At 43.3% G+C, this 25,944-nt stretch overlaps 1 long non-coding RNA gene across 1 annotated transcript; it reads right to left on the bottom strand.

Moving 5' to 3' along the window:
• Window positions 1-1,532: 1,532 nt before the first annotated feature.
• LOC131764355 (uncharacterized) lies at window positions 1,533-25,905 on the bottom strand. Its single transcript, XR_009337785.2, has 3 exons — window positions 25,631-25,905; window positions 24,198-24,247; window positions 1,533-2,262 (listed from the first exon to the last, which is right to left on the bottom strand). It is a non-coding gene; the product is annotated as an uncharacterized lncRNA (long non-coding RNA).
• Between the last annotated feature and the right edge of the window lie 39 nt (window positions 25,906-25,944).

The raw sequence follows: 25,944 nt of genomic DNA, 5'->3' as shown, positions 1-25,944 counted from the left end.
AACAAAATGTGGTATATACATGTAATAGAATAGTATTCATCCTTAAAAGGAATGAAATTCTGACACATGCTACAATATGGATGAACCTTGAGGACATTATGCTAAGTGAAATAAGCCAGTTGCAAAAAGACAAATGCTATATAATTCCACCTACAGAAGGTATCTAGAACAGCCAAATTCTTAGAGACAGAAAATAGAATGGTGGTTTCCAGAGCCTGAGTGAAGGAGAGAATGAAGAGTTGTTTAAAGAATCTGAAAAAGAATATATGAATACACTCACACATAAAACTGAATCACAGGCTTCCCTGGTGGCGCAGTGGTTGAGAATCCGCCTGCCAATGCAGGAGACACGGGTTCGTGCCCTGGTCCGGGAAGATCCCACATGCCGCGGAGCAACTAAGCCCGTGAGCCATGGCCGCTAGGCCTGCGCGTCCGGAGCCTGTGCTCCGCAACGGGAGAGGCCACAACAGTGAGAGGCCCGCATACCGCAAAAAAAAAAAAAAAAAAAAAAAAAACTGAATCACTCCGCTATACTTGAAACTAACACAACATTGTAAATTAACTATACTTCAATTTTTTAAAAAGGCAATTTCAAATATTATTTGGAAAAAATAGTCGTTTAATTGGTACAGAGTTTCAGTTTTGCACAATGAAGTGTTCTGGAGATGGTTGTACAAAATTGTGACCAAAAACACAAAAAACAAAAAACAATATACTGGCCCGTGGCGCGGAGGCCAATGAGGTCGGCGCCAACAGCTGGTGTTGTGGGTGGGAGGCCGCGCGGCAGCGCGGCATCGAGGGGCCGGCCTAGCTGGGGCCGTCGCCGGTCCTGCGCAGGCTGCGGGGCCGCAGCCGCCGGGCGATGAGCGCCCGAGGGGCCGGGAGGCGAGCCGTGGCCAGTCGGGTGTGGGCATCGTGTCCGCAGCCAGCGTCCCTGAGGCCGCGCTCGGGCCATGATCACTCGGTGAAGCTGCGCCGGGACAGCGCGGCCGACCTCTTGCGCTGTGAGGACCTGTGCCCGCTGCAGGACTCGGTGCCTCTGCCAGCCGTGCGCGCCTCCCTGCGGGAGGGCCTGCTGGACTTAACGCCGACCGCCTCCGCGGGGTGGACTGGGCGCCGCTCCCAACCACCCTCTGCCCCTGATCTGTATCCAGAGCTTCTTCCAGCCACGGCTTGGCAAGACAGGTTCTGACAGAAATAAAGTTTACAGAAGTTGTGTTCCTGCGATAAGAAATAAAGATGTGACCTTCCAGTTGTGTAAAGCTCTTAAATGCTGTGTAAGTGCGTCGGGTGCGCTAAGGAACCTGGAGCTAAATGGGCTAGTTCTGAGAGAGAGAGACTTAACTATGTTAACGAAGGTGCCTGGGTTTTTGGCAGCAGCTAAGCACGGAAGCTTAGGAGGAGGGGGCCACTCACCTCGGTCCCTTGTCAGCGGCAGGGGCGACCTCAGTCCCGGCAGCGGCAGAAAAAGCGTCAGGGGAATCTTCTGCTTGCAGTGACTACTGCTGGTAGATACCAGGGAAGAGGAGCTTGACAGGGTGTGGCCAGCCTCCTCCGGGGACCTCCCCAGCTTCGCTGCAAGGCCTGGAGACTGGAGCACCTTCTCCAGGGCTGCTCAGCTGCCAGCATCACCATGAGCCAGGCGGCGAAGGTTTCTGACCAGGAGATGCAGAGCCTGACCCGACTGGATGCTGCACCCCGTGATGGCCCCTCCTGGCAGATAGGTTCTTTCTTCACTTCTTTTTCGAAATTTGATAAACAACATTTAAACTTTCCACTGTTCTTCAGGGTATACAGATGGTAGTGGCTTAGCTAGGATTCGAACCAAGCCTGTGTGATTCCAGAGCTCGTGCTCTGGACTGTGGTGCCTCCTTATCATATATGCTTCATGTGTTACTTTTGTTTGTTTGTTTCTTGTAGTCCTTATGGTACTTAGCCCTAAGAGCCATACCTGTAATGAACACATACACTGCCCTGTAGGAGGTCTTCTTTTGTTCAACTCATGAATTGCTCATCCACCACACTGGGTTCTGGTCTCAGAAGATACAGGTCAGGGAGCACCAGTTGTCAGCATAGCAGCATACCACATTTCTAATTGAGGCTTGCAGCCCAGATTTTCCCTTTGGTCTAGTTTGAAGGATCCAGATAAGTAGAGATTATATTCTAGATATATCATGGACTATCCGGAAGAAATACACCAGTAAATTATTCCAGTTTCTCTGGCAATCCTGGAGTATATCCAGTAAGGCATCTCATTCATGTCTAGAAAGCAAATATATCATTTATTGCAACTTCATCGTGGAGCCATGTATTGGTTTAAAGTACGATCAACACAATTTGGTCATTGTGAGTATGCCAGCTGGGTCCACTCTTTACTACACATATGTAACTCTAGAGATTCTTATGCCCAAGAGAGGAGACATACTTTTGGGTGTCTAGGGCAAGGGAAATGTGTTGTTATTCAGGAGTGGGAAGCTTCAGCATGACAGGAAAGAACTGAAAAATCCTGGTCTACACATCACTTTACCTTGTTTGAAACTTGTTTCTTTGGCTTGCTTCATTGGAGTGTTTTCGCTCTCCTGGGGCTGACATTGTGTGTTATGTATCACGCATGTAACATGTAGAAGTTTCAGAACCCAGAGTCATATAGATCAGTCAAAAACTTATATATTTTAGTTTAAAATCTATTTTCGGGGGGGTGGGGATGGTGGTGTGCTGAATTGGGCGATGGGGATTGACATGTATACACTGATGTGTATAAAACTGATGACTAATAAGAACCTGCAGTATAAAAAAACAAACAAACAAAAAAAACAACTAATACTAACCTTTCTTTGGGTTATTTGTATGGAAATATGTTAACATAAATGTTTCAGACATTACATGAAATTTCTAAAAATCTTATATGTTCTGGTATAATGTTATAAGTCATAATTCTAGTTATTACTTTAAAATGTATATCTCAGAAAAAAATTTTATTTAAAATAACACTGGGCATAATTCATATATTCCAAAATTAGTCTGACCCTCTGCTCATGAGATTCTTTTTATGGCATGTGACAGTAAATTTGGACTTCCATCCCCAATAAACTTTGAGGTTGGAGGACACAAAAAGTTTTGTTCAGACCTAAATTCTGTCTGAAAAAAAAGGGTAAATATTATAAGCCCTTTCTAACCTCTCCAGGAGCAGAAATGATTTACAGCTGTGGCATTTAACCATAATTCCTTGATCTAATTTGAGAAGAGTCCAGTAAGAAACAATGTCTTGATTTTTGTTTGTTTTGTTTGTTCCCTGTTTTCTTGTCTCCCTTACCAACAATCCATTGTAATTCATGAGTTAGTATGGCAGCAGGCTGAGTGTTCCCTGGAGCTCATTAAATGAACTTTTTTTCCCCCAAAAAACCAAAAAAAAAAAAAAATCACAATATACTGAACTGTATACTTAAAAACTGGTTACTATGGTAAATTTTATGTTACGTGTATTTTACCACTAAAAAAAAAAAAAGACATTCTTGAGACAATTGTGGAAATTTGGGTATTAGATGATGTGAAAGAATTATCACTATTTTTTTAGATGTGATAATAGCATTGTGGTTACATAAAGAAAATGTTCAGTTTGTTAGAAACTAATTCTGAAGTACATGGTATGAAATGAATGATGTCTGGGATTTCCTTTAAATAATTGAGAGAAAAAAATAACAAAGACTATATGAAGCAAATGTGACCATATATTAGTTATTAAATTGAAGGTACATTTCTTCTCTCTGTTCTTATGTGTCTAAAATTTTTCAAAATATAAAACAATGTTTTAAGCTAAAAAGTGCAAGCATTGTTGTTACTCCACTTGGACAAATGTCTCTCTTGCTGCATCTCCCTAAGGTAGGTATCTTAAAATCATTCATTAGGAATGACTGAAACAGAAAATAATTGTTTCCTATCTCATGGGGAAGTGGAAGAAAATTTTGATAATATATTCCCAGACATCTGAAAATCTCACCTTGGATCGCTGGTTTTTTAAAAAATCATTCATTAATTTTGAGTCTTAATAAAAGTACTCCAAAAATATTTTCTTCAACTCAGAATATTTTCCTTTAACTTAAACTTAAAAGGGACTCTCACAAACTGCATGGCATTTGAGTCAGAAGGACCAGACCACTGACCCTGGAAAAACGGGGAAGCGCCATGGCTCCTCGGCAGCTGCATTGAAAGCCTCGCTCTGTAGCAAAGGGGACCATGTGCTCCAGCCTGAGAGACACGAATAGAGTTCTGGCCCGCAACAGTGAAGAAGCAGCCTCTGTGGGCCTCTGGTTGATGGAGAATTCTGAGTGGTGGGGCTGGGAACTAGCAAGTGGTAGAAAACTGGAAAATGCCTGCTCAAACCAGGCTGGAATGATTTCAAATTCCAGAAGGCAAACTCAGAATCACAGAAAAACAGGCAGGGCTGCTGGGCTGGTAGGGAGGTGGGTGAGGAGGGAGCTCACCATCAATTCAGGTGAACACTGTCCCCACTGGCTGCTGTTCACCAGGTGAGGCAGAAGAAATGGTCTAAAAGTCCCTGCTGACTTGTGGTTCCAGGACAATATGGAATAAACACGTCTCCTCAGTCCCTCTGTTAAGTACAGCTTAAAAAAACCCCTGGGCCATATATATACATATAGATATATTATATGTAATATGTATATATTATATATATATATACATAAAATAAGAAGACTCTGAAGGGTGGAGAGGGAGATAGTCTGACTAGCAGCCTTGGGACTGAAGGCTGCTAGTAAGAGAGACATGGCAATGATTCCGATGGTTTTCTTTTTGCCTCAGATATCTCAGGCTGAGTACTGGAGAAGCTAGCAACCCAGAAATAAATGGGTACAGATGAAAAAGGAAAGAAATCCTGCTCTTTCTAGCCAAAGGACTAGGAAGGGGCAGAGTAACAAGAAAGAAAACTTTTAGACTACTCCAGTCTACTCTACTCCAGTCGAACCACAGAAAAAAAATTGTAATACTCCCTATACTCTGCCAGCCAAGATAAACGGGGACCCTAGGCTTCTACTCCCACTTGCAGGGTGCTGTCAGAAGGCCTAGTGGAGAGTCAGGGCTGTCACCATTGCCAGAAGCAATGTGCTCCTCTATCCTGTCAGTAGAAGCCACGAGTGTGGCAAAAATAAGGCATCCTTCCCCTCCCAGCCAGGGTGGTCTCAGCAGAGGATCAGTGGGCAGCCTGAACTCCCACCCTGGCCCAGCAGTAATTAGGCACCCACTCTACACCCCCTTCCCAGGATGTCAACAGCGGCTGAATGGGGAACCTGAACTTTGACCTCTATCTGACAGCATCAGTGAAAGTCTGCTAAAACAGAAGATTTAAATAGGATCCAAAGTCTCATAACATAATACTCAAAATGTCCAGGACTGAAAATCACTCTTTATACTGAGAACCAGGAAAATCTCAACTTGAGCAAGAAAAGATAACCAATAGATGCTAACACCAAAATGACAGTGATGTTGAAATTATCTGACAAGGATTTTAAAGCAGCCAGTATAAAAATGCTTCAATGAGCAATTACAGACATACTTCAAACAAATGAAGAGTCTCAGCAAAGAAACAAAACAGATGAAGAAGAACTAAACTGAAATTTTAAAACTGAAAAAAAAAACCCACTGAAAAATGTTACTAGATGAGTTCTATAGTAAAATGAACTTGAAGAAAGAATAATAGAAATCACCCAATCTGAACAATATAGAGCGAACAGACTGAAAAAAAATTAACAGAGTCTCAGGAATTTGTGGGACTATAAGAAAAGATCTAATATTTATGTCATTGGAGTCTCAAAAGTAGAGGAGGAAGAAGGTGGAGCTTAAAAAATATTCAAATAAATATCGCTCAAAATTTTCCAAATATGGCAAAGACATAAACCTATAGATTCAAGAAGCTGATAAAATCCCAAACAGGATAACCCAAAGAAATCCATGTCAATATTCATCATAGTCAAACTTCTGAAAACTAAAGGCAAAGAAAAATCTTGAAAGTAACCAGAGAGAAATGACAACTTCCCTATAATGGAAAAATAATTTTGAATGATGTCAACTTTCTCATCAGAAACCATGGAAGTCAGAAGGAAGTGGCACAACATTTTCAAAATGCTGAAAGAACTGTCAAAAAAAAAAAAAAGAACTATCAACTAAAAATCCTATATGCAGAGAAAATCGGGAATGAAGAGGAAATCAAGACATTCTCAGATGAAGAAAAACTGAGAGAATTTGTCAACAGCAACCCCCACCCCTTAAAAAATAGCTAGTAGAAGGTTTTGAAGCAAAAAATAAATCATTGGAAAAGCAATCTTGGAATATCAAGAAGGAAGAACAAAAGAGTGAAAATAATTTAATAATATGTTTTCTTTCTCTTGAGTTTTCTAAATTATACCTGAAGGTTTAAGCAAAAGGTTAGTGGTTGTATGCAGGATAGATTAGAAAAGTTGATGAGCACTGTGGTAATTTCTACTTCACTCAACTGTACAAACAAAAGGGAGAAATGAAGTGACTGCTGGCTGGGAGGAGGGACCCTGTGGTCCCTTCTATGTCCTCTTTCCTAAAAAGATCAAAGCCTACCAGGTCCAGTCCATCGTCCTGTCCTGAGTACTCATGCATCGTCTGATGCAGTTCTCAATTTATATAGAGAAAATATTTAAGACAGTTACAAACAGGGGAGAGTAAAGGGACTTAAAGAGAAGAAAGGTTTCTACCCCTCACTGAAACTAGTAATGTCAACACAGGTAGAACTGAGATAAGTTATGTATACACAATGTCGTACCTAAATATCTTGCACAAAGAGACACTCTCCAAAAACTAGAAATAAATCAAAATGAAATTCTACTCGAAATGGATGAGATGGAGAATAAATTAGCGGTTATCAGGGATGGTTGGCGGGAAAAGGGGATGAATGTTCTATAAAGAGGTAGCTGAGGGAGCTCTTTAAGGTGTGGTAGTAGTTCTGTATCTTGATTGTAGTGGTGGTTACACAGGACCTGCACGTAATAAAATGGCAAAGAACTGTACATACACATTGTACCAATGTCAAGTTCCTGGTTTTGATACTGTACTATAGTTACATAAGATGTATCCATTGGGGAAAATTGTGCGAAAGGTTCAGAAACTTCTCTGTACTATTCTTGCAACTTTCTGTGAATCTGTAATTATCTCAAGATTAAAAGTTTTTTTAAAAAATTTAACATAAAAAAGAAGTAAAAACAAAAGCCCCTGGGTGCTTATGCAATGACTGAAACTTAATTTTCCATCTTGTTTTTACCCCAGTTTTATTGAGATATAACTGACATACAGCACTATGTAAGTTCAAGGTATACAACCTGACCTACACATATTGTGAAATGATTACCACAAGTTTAGTTAACATCCATCATCTCATATAGGTTAAGAGAGAGAAATGGGACTTCCTTGGTGGCACAGTGGTTAAGAATCTGCCTGCCAGAGTGAAGTAAGTCAGAAGGAGAAAAACAAATACCGTATGCTAACACATATATATGGACTCTAAGGGAAAAAAATGTCATGAAGAGATTAGTGGTAGGACGGGAATAAAACACAGACTTACTCGAGCATGGACTTGAGGATATGGGGAGGGGGAGGGGTGGGCTGTGACGAAGTGGGGGAGTGGCAGGGACATATATACACTATCAAATGTAAATTAGATAGCTGGTGGGAAGCTGCTGCATAGCACAGGGAGATCACCTCTGTGCTTTGTGACCGCCTGGGGGGGTGGGATAGGGAGGGTGGGAGAGAGGGTGATGCAAGAGGGAGGAGATGTGGGAGCATGTGTGTATGTATAACTGATTTAGTTTGTTGTAGAGGGAAAACTAACACACTATTGTAAAACAATTATACTCCAATAAAGATGTTAAAAAAAAAAAAAAAAAAAAAAAGAATCTGCCTGCCAATGCAAGGGACATGGGTTCGATCCCTGGTCTGGGAAGATCCCACATGCAGGCAGAGCAACTAAGTCTGTGAGCCACAACTACTGAGCCTGCGCTCTGGAACCCGTGAGCCACAACTACTGAGCCGGCGTGCCACAACTACTGAAGCCTGTGCGCCTAGAGCCCATGCTCCGCAACAAGAGAAGGCACCACAGTGAGAAGCCCACGCACCGAAACGAAGAGTAGCCCCCCTCACCGCAACTAGAGAAAGCCCACGAGCAGCAACAAAGACCCAATGCAGCCAAAAATAAAAATAAATAAATAAATTTTTTTTTTTTTTTAAAAAGATTTTTTTTCCCCTGTGATGAGAACTCTTAGGATACACTCTCACCAACTTTTCTGTATATCACATATCATTGTTAACTATAGTCATCATGTTGCACATTACATCTCCAATACCTGTTTATCTTATAACTGGACGTTTGTACGTTTTAACCGCCTTACTTCAATTCCCCCTCCCCACAACATTCACCTCTGGTAACCACAATCTGATCTCTTTTTCTATGAGTTTGGTTTTTTGTTTATTTAGATCCCACATATAAGTGACATCATACATTATTTGTCTTTCTCTGTCTGACTTATTTCACTTACCATAATGCCCTCAAGCATTATCCCCTGTCCTAAGCACTTATGCATCAATTTAACCTGCAATTACCTAACCCGAGGTCATGAGGTCCTGAGGGTGCACCAAGTCCAAGGACCCAGGAGGTTAATTCTCATGAGGTCTCTGCTTTATTCGCTCTTCTGATTGAGTATCATAAGTGAAAATGGTTTAAGAACACCAGCTTCATCTACTTCAAGCGTTACTTCCTTCAAGAGATGGATAACGCAGTATTATCCAACAGAACTATGTGAGCCACGAATGTACTTTTAAATTTTCTAGTAGCCATGTTAAAAAAATAAAAGAAACAGGTGACATTAATTTTAAGTTTATTTAATGCAATATATCTAAAATATCATTTCAACATGTAATCTATATAAAAACTATTGGTGACATTTTAATTTTTTTCATATTAAGTCTTCAAAATGCAGGGTGTATTTCACACTTACAGCACATCTCAATTTAGACTAACCACATTTCCAGTGCTCAACAGCCACATGGGACCAGTGGCTACCACATCCGACTATGCAGCCATAGAATCTTGCTACTCAAAATGTGGTCCCTGGACTGGGAGTATCGACATCATCTGTTAGAAATAAGGAATCTCAGGCCCCACTGCAGGCCTAATTCATCAAATTCTGCACTTTAATGGGATCCCCAGGTGATTCATAGGTACAAAAGACAGAAAAGCTCTGCCCCATATATCTGGGAAAAGAGATACAGGGTACATGGTATTTTCGCTACCCAGCATCAATATTGCTCCTCCTCATTCAGGCTCCATGCCCTGATTTTCCTCAGCCCCAGCTCCAGACACATATCTACACCAAACAACACCTCTCCTTGATGCTGAGCAACACGATTGGTTCAGGCATGCCAAGCGATCTAACCAGAGTCAACGAGAACCAGTCAATCCTTTGATAGATCCTACTGTGCTTGAATGAAAAAGGCTGTAAGTTCTGAAGCCACCTTGGAGCATGATAGTAGATCCTGCCTGTATATGAAGCCTGTGAATGGAAGAAAAACCAGATACTGATGACCTCATTTGAGTCCCTGCCTTAATACTTACAGCTAGGGCTTTTCTGGTGGCGCAGTGTTTGAGAGTCCGCCTGCCGATGCAGGGGATACGGGTTCGTGCCCCAGCCCGGGAAGATCCCACACGCCGCGGAGCGGCTGGGCCCGTGAGCCATGGCCACTGGGCCTGCGCGTCCGGAGCCTGTGCTCTGCAACGGGAGAGGCCACAACAGTGAGAGGCCCGCGTACTGCAAAAAAAAAAAAGACTTACAGCTTGACTTTTCAGATATGTGAGCCAGAATATTCCTTTTGTTTAAACTAGTTTGGATTGTGTTCTAGATAGATATTATGTTTTCTCCTCCACATCTCCTCCCCTTGCCAAAACTGGACTACTGCACATTCCTTTTGGTTTCTCTATGCCCAGCCCATGCCTTTGCAAACAGCTCCTTTATTAAACTCTCCTCAAATTATCTACTTTGAGTGTGCCCTTTATATTTCCCTTTGGGACCTGACTGGTACCATAACTGGTATCAGGAGTGGCCTTAAAATGGGATTCCAGAATTGAGTTCCTCATGTATGTGAGGAAGGCACAGATAACCTCCTTGGTGGGGGGAAATGGGACCCCAACCATCCACAGCATGCAGTGTCATCACAAATAAGCAAGTTATCACTGGCAGTGGTATAGGATAAAGCACAGGTGGAGGGCAAGACATGGGGAGATTCAATCAACTCAAAGTACTTATCATAAACTGGATATTACCTGGTTCACTGAACCATAAAATTGGAGAGGCATATCAGCCTGCCATTGTGAAATGGAAATGGTATATATTGGGCAGGTCCAAAGGCACAGTGAACTACTGGACTCCTCTTGTATCCAATGCCACTGCCTGTTTATATCTCCTTCAACATTCTACCTATGCCCTCAAGGGGAACACATATAAGTTAGTGGAGGAAAAAAACCCACAGGCTTCTTTTACAGATGAATCTACACACGTGCTGGAACCAGCAAGAAGTGGGTAACTGCTGCACCACAGCTGACTCTGGAGTGGCTCCAAGAGCCAGCAATGAAGGGATATTCTCCTGTGGGCAGTACTCTGCTGCAGATCTAACTACGGTACAGAGCTAACTTGATTCACTAATGGGATAGTCAGCTGGTCAGGAATTTAGAAAGAACAAGATTAGAAGATTGGTGACAAGGAGGTCTAGGGGAAAGATGGACTTCTTGCAACACGTAGAGTGTAAATCATTCCAGGGCATCTGTTGTAGATGAGACTCAATAATTAGGAGGACAACAGGACCCAACCTGTGGACATCAGATGGCCTCTTCCTTAGATTCTCTAGTGCTTGGTCAAGAGACCCTTTACAAAGTGGCCATGGTGACAGGGTAAAAGACTGTGTACAGGCTCAACAAGAAGACTTGTCCTCACCAAGCTAATCTGGCTACTGCCACCATTTTCTTTGTGGGATGGATTTTAACTGCAAATTCAAAATTTTAGTAGATATAACTCTATGCTGACTATCTTCTTTTCTACTTCTTAAATGAGCTTTGACAGTTTATGTATTTCAATAAATTTATCTAAGTTGTTAAGTTTACTGGCATTAAGTTGTTCACAATATTCTCATATTACCCTTTCAGTATCTGCAAAAACTGTAGTGATATCACCTCTTATTCCTCTTATTGCTTTTTGTGTCTTCTCTCTTTCTTAATTTTTTCTTAAAAATTAATTAATTTATTTTTGGCTGCGGTGGGTCTTCGCTGCTGCACACAGGCTTTCTTTAGTTGCAGCAAGCTGGGGCTACTCTTTGCTGAGGTACACAGGCTTCTCATTGCAGTGGGTTTCAGTAGTTGTGGCATGTGGGCCTCAGTAGTTGTGGCTCGTGGGCTCTAGAGAACAGGCTCAGTAGTTGTGGCACACAGGCTTAGTTGCTCCGCGGCACATGGGATCTTTCTGCACTAGGGCTCGAACCCGTGTCCCCTGCATTGGCAGGCGGATTCTTAACCACTGCACCACAAAGGAAGCCCTCTCCTTTTTTCTTTATCACTCTGACTAGAGGTTTAAAAATTATATAGATTTTTCTCAAAGAATCAATTTTTGGTTTCACTGATTTTCTCTACGGTTTTTTGTTTACTATTTTACTGATTTCCACTCTGGTCTTTATTATTTCTTTTCTGCTGTTTGAGTTCAAATTACTATTTTTTTCCTATTTCTTAAGATGAAAGCTGAGGTCATTCTTTCCTTCAATTAATTAATTAATTAATTAAATTTTTTGCTGCATTGGGTCTTCGTTGCTGCACGCGGGCTTTTTCTAGTTGTGGCGAGCGAGGGCTACTCTTCGTTGCATGGCACTGGCTTCTCATTGCGGTGGCTTCTCTTGTTGCAGAGCATGGGCTCTAGGCACACAGGCTTAGTTGCTCTGCGCCATGTGGGATCTTCCGGGACCAGAGCTCGAAACCATGTCCCCTGCAATTGGCAGGCAGATTCTTGACCACTGCAACACCAGGGAAGTCTGAAAGCTGAGGTCATTAACTAGTGACTGTTCTTCTTCTGTAACATAGGCATTACTGCTAGGCATTTCCCTAAGCACTGCTGTTGAATGCCCAAAATGTTTATTCAGAAGCTGTATTAAACCCAGAAATGGCTCCACTTCCAGGGGGACCAGCCAGACACCTGTTTCTTGGACACCTTTCAACATGTTGGGGAAAGGTTATTTGTAGGAATAGACACATATCATGGGTGTGGATTTGCCTCCCCTGCCTGCAGGATTTCTGCCACCATCACTAGTTTATGGACCTGCAAAATACCTTATCCACTGCTGTGCTATTTCACATGGCACTGCTCCTAACTTAGGGACACATTCTATGGCAAATAAAGTGTGACAGTGGCACCACACTCAGAATTCCTGCTCTCACCACATGCCCTACCATCCAGAAAGACTCAGTTAGGTAGAACAGTGGATTGGCCTGGTTAAGCCTCAGTTTAAAAGCCATAAGTCAGCAGCCAGTATACAGTGCCATCTCTCCCATAACCAAAATGCACAGCTTTGGGAAACAAGGGGTATAGAATGTGGTGACCCTCCTCACTTTTCCACCACATGAAACACAGAGGAATTTTTGTGCTTCCCATCTCTGCAACCTTGAGCTCAGTGGGTCTGAAAGTCCTAGCGCCAAAAGGAAGGATGCTTCTGTAGCAGAACACAACCATGGTTTCATTAAATTGGAAGTGGAAACTGCCTCCTGACTGATACACGTTGTGGCAGAGACTGTCCCCAGAATCTAGCTTCCCTTTATTTCTTTAGGAACAGAACTCCAGAGTTTTAACTGCGCATATGGCCACCATGCTTTCCTAGAGTTCTGTGTAGTTAAGGTCGGTAGACTATTGTTCATAAGACATTTGTTCCATCCCTCTTCTCCTCCCTTCATGGGAGGGGTATACTTCCTACCCCACTGACATTAGGCTTGGGTATAACTTGTGTTAGCCAATGGGATGTTCGCAGACATGATCCAAGCAAAGGCTTTAAATGTGCTTCTGCAGTTGGGTGGGCTAAGGCCTTCATTTTGCCATTCTGACCCTGGATACGTAAGTGTAAAAGTGAAAGGGCTCAGATCTGTGCAAGGTCACAACCTTGCTCTAAGGCCACCTTCTTTACATAGCTCCTAATCCATATACATGACTTGCAAAGGCCTATGTATGCTGCCATTACCATGAAACTCATCACCATGAGAAGCACAGGCCCTGGGTAGCTTGCTGTTAGCAAGAGGATGAGAGATACATGGAACAGATTTGAACCCAAGCTGCAGCCTGGAGCCAAGACCAGCTGAGTACAACATAGACCAGCCAAACATGGGCTGATCTGAAGACATGTGAACAAGAAATAGATGCTTTCTGTTGTTTACCACTGATATTTTGTGGTTATTACACAGCATTTTTGTGGCAACAGCTAAATGAGACCTTAGGTCTGGCCAGGTGATTAAGCTACAGGCAATAGGATGTAAGAGAAGGTGATATATGCCTGGACAAAACAATAATTCAAAAAGACACAAGCACTCCAAAGTTCATATCAGCACTATTCACAATAGCCAAGACATGGAACCAACCTAAATGTCCACTGACAGAGGAATGGATAAACAAGATGTGGTACATATAGACAATAGAATACTACTCAGTCATAGAAAAGAATGAAATAATGCCATTTGCAGCAACATGGATGGACCAACAGATCACAGTAAGTGAAGTAAGTCAGAAAGAGAAAGACAAACATCATATGACATCACTTATATGTGGAATCTAAAATATGACACAAATGAACTTATCTACGAAACAGAAACAGACTCACAGATATAGAGAACAGACTTGTGGTTGTGAAGAATGGGGAGTGGGGGAGGGATGGATTGGGAGTTTGGGGTTAGCAGATGAAAACTATTATATATAGAATGAATAAACAACAAGGACTTACTGTATAGCACAGGGAACTATATTCAATATCCTGTAATAAACCATAATGGAAAAGAATATGTGTGTATTCAGTTATATGTGAATTCAGTTATATATATATAACTGAATCGCTTTGCCATATACCAGCAACTAACACAACATCGAAAATCAACTATAGGGACTTCTCTGGCGGTCCAGTGGTTAAGACTGCTCTCTCAATGCAGGGGGCACAGGTTGGATCCCTGGTCAGGGAACTAAAATCCCACATGATTCATGGTGTGGCCAAAAAAAAAAGAAAAAAAAAAGAAAATCAACTATACTTCAATAGAATAAATTTTTTAAAAAGAGATTTATGCAACTTTTTTTTAATATTTATTTTTTATTTACTTTGGCTGTGCCGGGTCTTAGTTGTGGCATGCAGGATCTTTAGTTGTGGCATGAGGACTTCTTAGTTGCAGCATGCATGTGGGATCTAGTTCCTAGGAATCGAACCCAAGCCCCCTACATTGTGAGCATGGAGTCTTACCCACTGGACCACCAGGAAAGTCCCTATATGCAACTTTTAATTCATAACCTTAACAAAACTGTGTGTCCTCTACTTTCCCTACCCACTTCATGCTGCAGGAATCTGGGTGCAGCATTGCAGAGGTGGGAGCTAGAAGCTCAATGTTGAGGATGGCAGACACAGCATGGGAAGGGCCTGGGACCTTGATTATTTGGTTGAACTATCAGCCCAAAACTGATTACACTCAGACTTTTATGTGTGAGAAAAATAAATTTCTACTTTGGCTATTGTTACAGCAGGAATGCTAGCATTCTTAATGCAGTTTGAGTTTTCTGTCCCTGGCAACCAAGAGGCCCTAAGTGACAAAACAGGTTTGTTACAAGCCCCCTGCAGTGCTCATCCAACCACAGTCCCACCATGTCCACTGATGGTCTCCTCCTTGGTCTGCTGTGGGTCCTTCCCACTTTGCAGATGAACACTGGGCCCATAATCTGCTTCTGTACAAAGGCTCTCCTTTCCTGCCCCCACTAGCTGTGAGGATAGAAGCCAAAGGGCTGGCTTTAACTGGACACTTCGTATGCTTGCCCTATAGTTTAAAGCACAATAAAGGTTAGAGCAGGGTTGCACACTAACTCACCCTATAACTCAGAGGTGCAAAGACAATGTAGCTTGTTTTCTGTAATCTAATCTTTCCTGTAAGCCCCCATCCTGCTGGGCAGGAAAGGGAGATTCGAGCTTGCCGGTAAATATTAGATTATCTGGTTCACACAGTATCTTTCAGAGTAACTTGGTCTCTCCTAATGCTGCTTCTCAGGTCTGTTTCCCTCCCCCCCTCACCATGTCAAGAAGGTCTGTGGGTGTGGGAAAGGAGAGGCTCAAATATGACCTCACAGTAGAAGGAAAGCATTGCCATGGATCACTGTGAACAGGTCCTTATACTGTCTTCTAGTTCTGCCATGAAATACCTGGCATGATTCCTGAGTTCCTGTAATTATAGGAATTATAATTATAGAAACTGAGATGCAGTGGGCCTCATCTGGCCTCTGGAGTGTGATGCCAGCCCTCAGAGCTGAAGTCCATGGTCCCAACCATTTGCCTTCTTCCATAAAGCCCACCTCTGCAGGCCTTTTCATTTCAACTCTCTACACAAGCCTCTACAGCACTTCCGCATGCTTTCATAGGACACAGGGAAGCTTTTGACCTCCTGCAGACCAAGTATAGGCTGTGAGGAACTGGGTATGGTATCCTGGTGTTCACTGGCCTAGACTCTGCCCTCCATCATTGCTACATTATTGTTCCTACAGTATATTGGACATGATGCAGGCCATCTTACAGCCTGCCCCAAGCCGTATGTGGGGAAGCAGCCCACAAGCCTCTGATGTTCTAAGTTCTTCATATTTTCCTATCTGTCTTGGATGCTTCTACAGTTTCCCCTAGTTAAGATTTGGATGGGTTGGGGAGAATGAATAGGGGGAAAAAAGGACCCTGGAGGATGCCTGCACTGCTTGCTTTCCCTCTTCTGTTTTTCCTGTTTACACACCTGCAGGTAGTGCTACTTTTATTTCCTCTTACTTTTTTCCCCTCATGGTCTGGACATTATGGATAGATGAGGTTTCACCTCTACTGTATGCAAGGAACATCATGATCTGAGTGAGTAAGGCATGGGTTTTGATAAAAGGGCTGCAGGATAACTGCGGATTGGGGCCCTTCCAAGGACAATTGGATTAATAATCCATCCCTCGAATTTTATCTCTGTTGAAAAACTAAGACCCTTCACTGGGGTGCTTTGTGCCAGCATCCCAGCTGTAGGCTCTATTCTGCTGCCCTTGGGTCTGCCCACTTCTCTAAATTTTCACCATGCAAATTCCTTCTCTACCCTTTCTACATCGAGGGGTTGTGGTCCTAAGATCCATTCCTTTCCCCAGGCAGTTTGTGGGCACACTCATCTCCTGGCCATACATTTTCTACAGCCTGGTTACTTAATATCGAAGTATGCCATGTTTGTTGGTGTCCATGCATACTTACATGCTTCACCAGGACCTTCCAAGGGGTCCTTGGCATTCCAAATTTGCTTCCTTCCTGGGTCTCCCTGCCAGGTGAAATGCTAATAACACACTATACACACCATGTGTACATATGTTAACAGGTGAAATTACCCAACTCCATATTGAGAAAGGTTTTTTTCCAAACGCAACAGCTTTACTTTCTGATGACAACCTTGGTGCTTGCACAATATGGAGTTAGTTCCTCTTTGTTTTCCTGCTTTCAGGCTGTGTCCCAAGGCTTGTCAAGTGCATAAGAAGACCCATTACAGCACCGACTATTCTATAATAGTTACCACAAAGCTACCAAATCTTTCAAATTAATTATTTTCTCTCTAGGATTTGGGTGAGTTAAAACTAAGTGAGAACAAGTTACCCGCCCCCCACAAGACTGAAGCAGAAGAATCTGATAACAGTAGGATAACATCTTCTGTGTGCTGGATGGGGTGGGCGGAGCTTAAGACTCTGCTCTAAGGTCATGGAGAGCCCTCCCTCTGTCATGGTCCACTGCCATTCACCAGGGAATTAACATTAGTTCCAGGGCCCAGGTCTCTTTGGATGATGGAAGACAATCCCATCTTTAGGCAGACTGCTCACAGCTGTGCATCTGGAGAATAGTTCATAAATGTAGGCGCACTGCAATTAATAGGGCACTTTTGTCCACATTTCTCGATGTCCTGATATTTCCAACTCAATGTCCAGTCAGGCAGGGGCGTCTCTAATTTTGGTACACCTGAACCCCAAATTCACTCATTCAGGTTGGGTGCTAAAGGCAAACAAGGCTTCACAATCTACTGAGAATCAAAGAGAAAGCCTTCATTTCCTTTCCCAGACACTGCAATAAGAAATTAGGCAGTGCTAGGACTTCCCTGGTGGCACAGTGGTTAAGAATCCGCCTGCCAATCAGGGGACACGGGTTCAACCCCTGGTCCGGGAAGATCCCACATGCCGTGGAGCAACTAAGCCCATGCGCCACAACTACTGAGCCTGTGCTCTAGAGCCTGAGCCACAACTCCTGAGCCCATATGCCACAACTACTGAAGCTCGCCAGCCTAGAGCCCATGCTCCGCACCAAGAGAAGCCACCACAATGAGAAGCCCATGCACCACAATGACGAGTAGCCCCTGCTCGCCGCAACAAGAGAAAGCCTGTGTGCAGCAACAAAGACCCAATGCAGCCAAAAAAAAAAAAAAAGAAAAGAAAAGAAAGAAAGAAATTAGGCAGTGCTATGGGCAGCAACGATGCAGCAGTGGTATGGTGTGAATGACATCATGCAGATGGCAGCTGAAACCTGTTTCTCCTGAGCAAGCGGACTTGAGTCAGACACACTGTTGCTCAACCTCCTCCCTAATGCTTTCTTACTCTAGTCCCACCAACTAATAAGTAACAGCTATCAGTTACTGAGCGCACAAGCCAGGTGCTGTGGTAAGCGTTTCCAGAAACTTCTGGAGAAAAGTTTCTTAACCTTTGAGTTTGTTTCCTCATCTGTAAAACTGGCATAAAAACCTCACAAGGCTATTTTACTGACTGCATGAGGTACTTATTTATACCCCTTAGCACAGTTCAATCTAATTGTTGCTATGAAGATTTTATTGGGTTTTTTATCTGAATTTGTTAATTTAATGAACATAGGCATTAAATTCCATGCTGTCTGAATCTATCCAGTTTCTAAGTTCAGAGACTGAGGTACACCAAGTTATCAGAAGATAAACGTGAGTATTCAGTTCCTGAGTTTAGTTAGTGAGAGATACTTGAATTTTTGAATGTTTTTATAAACTACTGCTGTGCCTCGGAGATTCTGATACTCCTGCCTAAGGCTGAGAATTGAATGGTATATACATTCTTGCAAATTTTCCTAAAAAGGAGAGAAATGCAGCTCTTTATACATTTCTATACTGTTACCATGCTGGCACGGCTTAAGGTGGGCAAATAACCAACACCACCAAACCCAAAACTCCACAAAAGTCCTTTACTTCCTACTGACTGATAGGATATCTGCCACTCCTCATGGGTGATCCACAACCCAATTTGAAATACAGAATACTCACAAAAAGAGAAGACTATGGTTACCTGGCAGCACAGGTTAAGTGCCCAGAAAGGGTCTGGGTGAGGTAGTATGTATACATGACTTCCCTCAGGGCTGGAACAATCTCAGAAAAAGCATTCCAGGTAGGGAGGAGGGGAGGGCTGACCATCAGCTGAACCTGGCAGAGCCAGTAGGACTTGGATGGGTGGAGCAGAAGAAAAGTGGCATTCCTGGAAGGAGGAAAGGCCTGAACAAAGGCAGGCACAGTGAAACCAGGTTGAAGAGTGTTGGACACTCCCTCAGCTTGAAAAAAGGGATGGGCAGATTGTGGGGTACCATAAATATTATTACTGCCTGAGCCATGAGAAACCTAACTTAAAATTATGAAATATACCTTAAAAGAACATATAAACATATAGGAATAGTTGGGCACTTGGGTACTCATCACCAGGTTAAGAAATAGCACACTCGGACTTCCCTGGTGGCACAGTGGTTAAGAATCCACCTGCCAATTCAGGTGACATGGGTTCGAGCCCTGGTCTGGGAAGATCCCACATGATGCTGAGCAACTAAGCCCTGTGCACCACAACTACTGAGCCTGCGCTCTAGAGCCCACAAGTCACAACTACTGAAGCCCACATACCACAACTACTGCAGCCTGTGCTCCTAGAGCCCATGCTCTGCAACGAGAAGCCACCACAATGAGAAGCCTGCTCACTGCAACTACAGAAAGCCCATGTGCAGCAACAAAGACCCAAGGCAGCCAAAATTAAATAAATAAATTTATTAAAAAAAAAAAAAAAAGAAATAGCACACTACCTGAATCTTGGAAGTCTTCTGTGTGCCCTATCCTGGTTGCATCCGTTTCCTTTCCCCTAGAGTTAATCACCAAACTGATTGTTGTTTCCTTGCCCGTCTTATTCAATTGTGCCTACTTTTGACCTTTTTGTGAGTTCCCTTTTTGTAAGGGAATGTCCAATGCTCTCTTCAACCTGGTTTCACTGTGCCTGCCTTTGTTCAGGCCTTTCCTCCTTCCAGGAATGCCACTTTTCTTCTGCTCCACCCATCCAAGTCCTACTGGCTCTGCCAGGTTCAGCTTATGGTCAGTCCTCCCCTCCTCCCTACTTGGAATGCTTTTTCTGAGATTGTTCCAACCCTGAGGGAAGTTATGTACACTTACAGTCGCACTTGTAAGTATTCTTTTGTTACTTTGTTGCTATCATCATTGTTCTGAGATTTAGCCAAGTTATTTTATGTAGCTGCGTAAGTACCTTTGCACATAAAGTATCCACTGTATAATTATTTTTACATTCTATTTGGGTGTTTCCTTTATTTATTAAGCTATTACAAAACATGCTGATATAGATGTTCTTGTGTATATTACTTGGAACACATGTACAAGAGGTTATTTATATATATATATATATATACACTTAGGAGTGGAATTGCTGGGCTATAGGGGAAGCACAGGTTCTATTTTACTAGGTAATAACAACCTGCTTTTTCCAAAGAGGTCACAGCAATTGACATTCCAACTAGCAGAGGATGAGTTTCTGCTGCTCTTCATCTTAGTATTTTTTGGCTTTAAAATTTTGCCTAGGGCTTCCCTGGTAGTGCAGTGGTTGAGAGTCCGCCTGCCGATGCAGGGGACACGGGTTCATGCCCCGGTCCAGGAGGATTCCACACGCCGCGGAGCGGCTGGGCCCGTGAGCCATGGCCGCTGAGCCTGCACGTCCGGAGCCTGCGCTCTGCAACGGGAGAGGCCACAACAGTGAGAGGCCCAGGTACCACACACACACAAAAAAAATTTTTCCTATCTGGTGAGTGAAATGGAATCTCATTTTAGTTTTAATTTACATTATCTTTCTTAATGAAGCTGGGGTTTACGTTTATGGGCCTCCAAAATATTTTTGTGAAATTGATCTTAATGAATTTCTTTAGAGAATTTACATTGTTAGTGTTACACAATATTGGAATATTTTCTCCTTATAGTTCAAACAATACACAAAAAGCAAATGTGTATTGCACCTCTATGCATCTCCCAGACCTTATTCCATATATTTATATACATATATGTTATAGGTTGAATGTTTGTGTCTCTCCCAAATTCATATGTTGAAATCCTAGCCCTCAATGTGATAATATTAGGAGGTGGGGCCTTTGGGAAGTAAATAGGTCATGAGGGTGGCACCCTCATGAATGCCTTTATAAGCAGAGACATAAGAGCTTGCTCCTGCCCTCTGCCATATAAGAATACAATCAGGAGATGGCTGTCTTTACATTAGGAAGCAGGCCTTCACTAGACATCAGATCTGCCAGCATCCTGATCTTTGACTTCCCAGACTCCAGAACTGTGAGAAAAAATATTTGTTTTAAGCCACCCAGTCTACAGTAATTTGTTATAGTAGTCCAAACTAAGTCAATGAAGAAATTTATCTATAACTTGCTTGTTTACCTTAATTATAGATCATTCCATTCCAGTATGTACAGATCTACTTCATTCTAATTGCTATGTAATATTTCACAGCATGGATGAACCATAATTTCACCGGTCTCCCCTTCTTAATTTTTTTTGAACAGGTAATATTTGGATTTATAAAGTCCAAAATGTACTAAAGAGTATATCCCTCCTACTCCTCTTCCTCAATAAGTCAGTAGCTCTGGCCTGGCTGCAACCAAATTCACCAATTGTGGCAGGTATCGCCTAGATGTTGACTAGTCCTGTTTCTTCTTCCTGGACACAGAAGAAGCCATGTTCCAGTTTCCTTCAGTTCTGACCAACACAACCTGGGAAGAAGTAACAAACACAACTTCCAGTGTTGGCCAGCTTTTGTAGTGTTCTCTCTCTCAACTAATCAGCTGGCTGAATGCAGAGGGTCCAGCAGAAGACTCTAAGGAGATCCTAGAAGATGGTGGTGCCATAAGATGGAAGGAGCCAAAATCTAATTCTCTGCTTGGAGGAAAGGGACCAAGGACATAAGTATTGGACTATATGTGTGTGAGAAATAAGCTTTTGGGTTAAACCAGCCAGTTTAGTTTAGTTTTGGGTTGTTACTTAAGCTAGCATTAACACACAAATTTCTTATTTATCCTGAGATGTTCTACATAATATATACAAGCAATTACCAATCCTCTATCAATGGACACCTTTATCCAAGGTTGTTTCCAGTTTTCCCCTATTACAATAATGTTACAATAAACATCCTAATGAAGGAGGTTTCTAGACATATTAAAACTTTAAGAGACAGCATTTGAAAAGTAGCAGGCACCTAGGCACCTGCTCCACCTCAGTCAGGTATTTCCCACCTTTTGCTCAATTCAACTTGAGCTCATCAAGTTGGCATGGTGCCAGCCTGAGAGAACCTGAAGCTACTCTCTGGCCCAGAACCCAGCTTGATGCTGAGACTCTACTTTCTGCATAGACTGATTTTTTTTTCTACAATAACCTCTCATCTACCTATTTCTTACAGGCTCTGAGCCCCTGTCACGTTGGACATTCATTCCTTGGGTTTGCCAAGATGTCAGCTTCTCCCCAGGCTCCAGACTCCTAGCTTGTGCATGTCTTCTCTACTCGCAAACTCCATCGATTTTTAATCAACACCATGCCTGAATATGTGCCTGTACAGGGACCATTCTAGGCACATAAGCCGGAAGCACACCTATGTGAGGAATGGGTGTTATCCCTTCTCACAAGAGATGACTTTATACTACATATGACATGTGATACTGGAGAGAAGGGGGTGGGCAGGGAGAGACAGATTCCAGCAGTTTATAGTTGGTCTTGGCGCTGATGTGGAACTGTTGAGAAAATCAGCTTAGGACAGAGACATAAACTTGTGCTTTTCTTTATATTCAGGTTTCTCACAAAAGGTACATATTAATTTATAGACTTCAACTCTCTTTCTTTAATGGAGCCTATAAAACTTGAATTATTAAAGCTGTAATTATCACTTCAACACATCATTAGTCTTGAAATCAGTCCTTTTTCCTCTACCCTGCAGGTGCTAAAAGCAAAACACAATGCAGGTTAAGTTGCTTAAAGGCAACAGAGAAAGAAGAGGAAGCATGAATATACTTTCCCTCCCAGCTTCTCAACCCAGACAATGATTCTCAACTTCTGGGTTGACACACTGTAGTAGATGCTGTCTATACCTGTACATATCCTTTGGGCCTTCTCTGACGTTTGCTTTCAGAGAGTTCTAGTACGTGAGGAGGACTGTCTGTGTCTCTTGCTAGAGTGCATTCTCTGACTTTAGGAGCATGCTTTTCCTAGCACTGAGCTGGGCAGAAGTGCAGGAGCATTAACACAATAAAGAGGAAAAGGAGTTGGTGGGCAAATACCTCAGCTTCCTTGCCTGTTGGTGGGGCAATTTCGCGGTGTGTTCCAGTTTCTCAAATAGCCACACAGTCTCCCCTCATTAATATACCCTTGAATGACTTTCCTTCCTTTCCTGTCTCACCTCACCACTCCTTCAGAATGCCTCTTGAGGTCACCTCCTAAATAAACTATTTGCATCCAAATCTTCTTTTCTGAGTCTGATCTTGGGAGGAACCCAAAAGAAGACAAGGACTCATTTGAAAATGTGAGGAAAAACAAGGTCCCACTCTTCAGGAAAATATGTCATACTTTCAAGAAACCTAGGTAAGATTTGGTGAAATTTTGATATTAGGGCCAGGGTTCAGAATCACCTTAACTCCCTTTTCCCCCCATCCCCCAAAAGATTACTGAGGGAGCCATATACAAGGACCAGCGGCCTAAGAAGAATGAAACTATTACTTCAATAGCTTCAAAAGTGCCTAAAACCCCGTTGTAACCTGTTTAGAACACACTTTGCATGGCTGGCTCCCTCGCAGTTTTCTCATAGAGGTTTTCTCCAAACTCCCTAACTATTCTCTGTCACAGTATACTCGCCTTTTCCTGCTTGATGCTTTGTAACATAATTCCTCATCTATGTATTTGCTGAGTTGTTGTTTACTCCTCTTCTATTAGAAGAGGAGTAAACAACAACTCCATGAAGCTCCATGAAAACAAGAACTAAGTTACTTTGTTTACCACTGTACACCCAGTGTTTATGACAGTGTTATCACATGGAAGATACTCCAAAAGCTGAGAAAGAAATTGAGGTTTCAGCTTCTGGTCTCAAACAGCCACCAATTCCTTGCTCATTAAAAACATGGGACCTTAATGACTATCAGCCACATGGAGAAAGCCCAGGAGACGGGGGAAATAAAATGACCAGATCTGCAGAGCAGGTTCTGGCTCACCTAAACCATCAAGCTTTGTGCATTGGAGGAAGTAGAAAAGAACCCTTCAACGAATGTATAGTGGCCCTGACCACCATGAATGTGGGTCAATTAACATCGTGAATTTTCATTATTAGGTCAGTAGCTCCTTTTCACTGGAGAAGAAGAAGAGAGAAGGGACGAAGGTGGCCAGATTTCTCCCTGAAGTACATACTATTCTGCACACAATTTCAAAGGAGTAAAAAAACCACAAAAACCCCACAAACTTTCTGAAGGTTGTTCATGGTCCACACAGACCAATAAACACAGGTTAAGAATTTCAGGTTTATGGATCTTTCTACATCTCTAATTCTTACCATCAGATTTAGCTCCTCTCTGGTAGATTTGATCCCCATCCCTCTTCTCCCTGCAAAAAGAAAAAGGCAACAAGTGGCAGTAAAGGTGTCAGTAGTTAACAGCAGAAAACAATCTCTATAGCAAGGCCAGTGCTATGCTTCCACACTTGGGAACTCTGGCACCTTTGCTGTGACTGGAATAGTCTAGCCTCTCAATTTCCACCTGTTGATATCATGTTAACTATGCAGGGTCTCCTCCTCCATGAAACATTCTCCAATCCCACCAAGCAGGTGGAAACGCACTAACAGCTTCATTGCCGCAGCTCCTAGTTGATTGTTTTTTTCATAAATTTTATTTATTTATTTATTTATTTTTGGCTGTGTTGGGTCTTTGTTGCTGTGCACGGGCTCTCTCTAGTTGTGGCGAGCATGGGCTTCTCATTGCGGTGGCTTCTCTTGTTGCGGAGCACGGAATCTAGGCACATGGGCTTTAGTAGTTGTGGTACGTGGGCTCAGAGGTTGTGGCTCGCAGGCTCTAGAGCGCAGGCTCAGCAGTTGTGGCACATGGGCTTAGTTGCTCCGCAGCATGTGGGATCTTCCCGGACCAGGGATCGAACCCATGTCCCCTGCATTGGTAGGTGGATTCTTAACCACTGTGCCAGCAGGGAAGTCCCACTGCTTTGGTTTTGTAGTCAGTGGATTTCCTGCACAGGGATTCCAGTGCCTGGCATGGCCTGGGTGAAGGTCTCTTTCATAAGGTCTACTACTGGTCTGAAAGACATCCAACTGAGAAGAATTTCACACCTAGCCCAATCCACGTCGGTACTCTTTATTCCATTTTACCAAGTGCGTTCAATTTCACCTCGTTAATTTCTCCAAAGGCCCTAAGTGGTCAACCTGAGAAAACTCAAGTTCAATGAGGTCACACAAAAGTCAAGGCCTCTGAAACGACCTCAAATCTCCTGGGCCAAACCTCACTTGTTTAATGGCCCCAGCCGCGTCAGGGGAAAAACTCCAACCTTCCGAGGCCCCAAGACAGGTGCTCATTTGAGCTCCAGACACAAAGTTGAGTATGGACAGGACACCGTCTCTGCCCAGTAAGGTTACTGAGAAGGCCGAGACGGGCGCTGCAGAAAGAACTTCCGCCTAGAGAAAGTGTCGTCACGGGGCGAGCTTCCGGTTCCCCTCTGTCTCGTGGCCCAAGGCCTTTTATCCCACTTGGCAGTGGTCCACACCCCAAAGCTACCCCACCCAGCTGCTCCCTCGGGTTTCTCCACACGCCGCGGAGCCGTTTGCACGTCTCGAGGGTGTGACGATTACACCGCGACGTCTCTTGGGAGAACTGTGCAAAGCAAGACGCGTAACCGCCACCTTGAAGAACTGGAGCCCTGTCAGAGAACAGCGCTCAGAGCGCCTGCTGGCGGGACTAATTTATGACTGACGTCCACACTCACCTATTGCTTTTCTGATTCGTTCTCAAATAACCCAATGAATGCGCAGCGGAGACGGCAACGTGCCCCCGCCGCCAGAAGTGGCTCCGCCCCCTCCACTAAGCCGCCGTTTGGTTGCCATGCTCAGTGTGGCTACCGCTTCTGCTATTTTAGGCTCTTCTCTGGCTTTCCGATGCCCTTGTTGAACTCCTTTCGAAACATTTCTTCCCTTCCATTGTGAACTTCCTCCTCCTCGGGCTTCTTACTTGCTCGCTGCTTATACAGCCACACTTGAAATGGCGGCTGGAGGCGGGGCCGAGGTGGGGCGTGCCCGGCGC

This window comes from Kogia breviceps, chromosome 10 (assembly GCF_026419965.1).
Source record: "Kogia breviceps isolate mKogBre1 chromosome 10, mKogBre1 haplotype 1, whole genome shotgun sequence".
NCBI classification, from domain to species: domain Eukaryota; kingdom Metazoa; phylum Chordata; class Mammalia; order Artiodactyla; family Physeteridae; genus Kogia; species Kogia breviceps.
The sequence above is the reverse complement of the archived record's forward strand: the minus strand, read 5'-3'. Positions and strand labels throughout refer to the sequence as shown.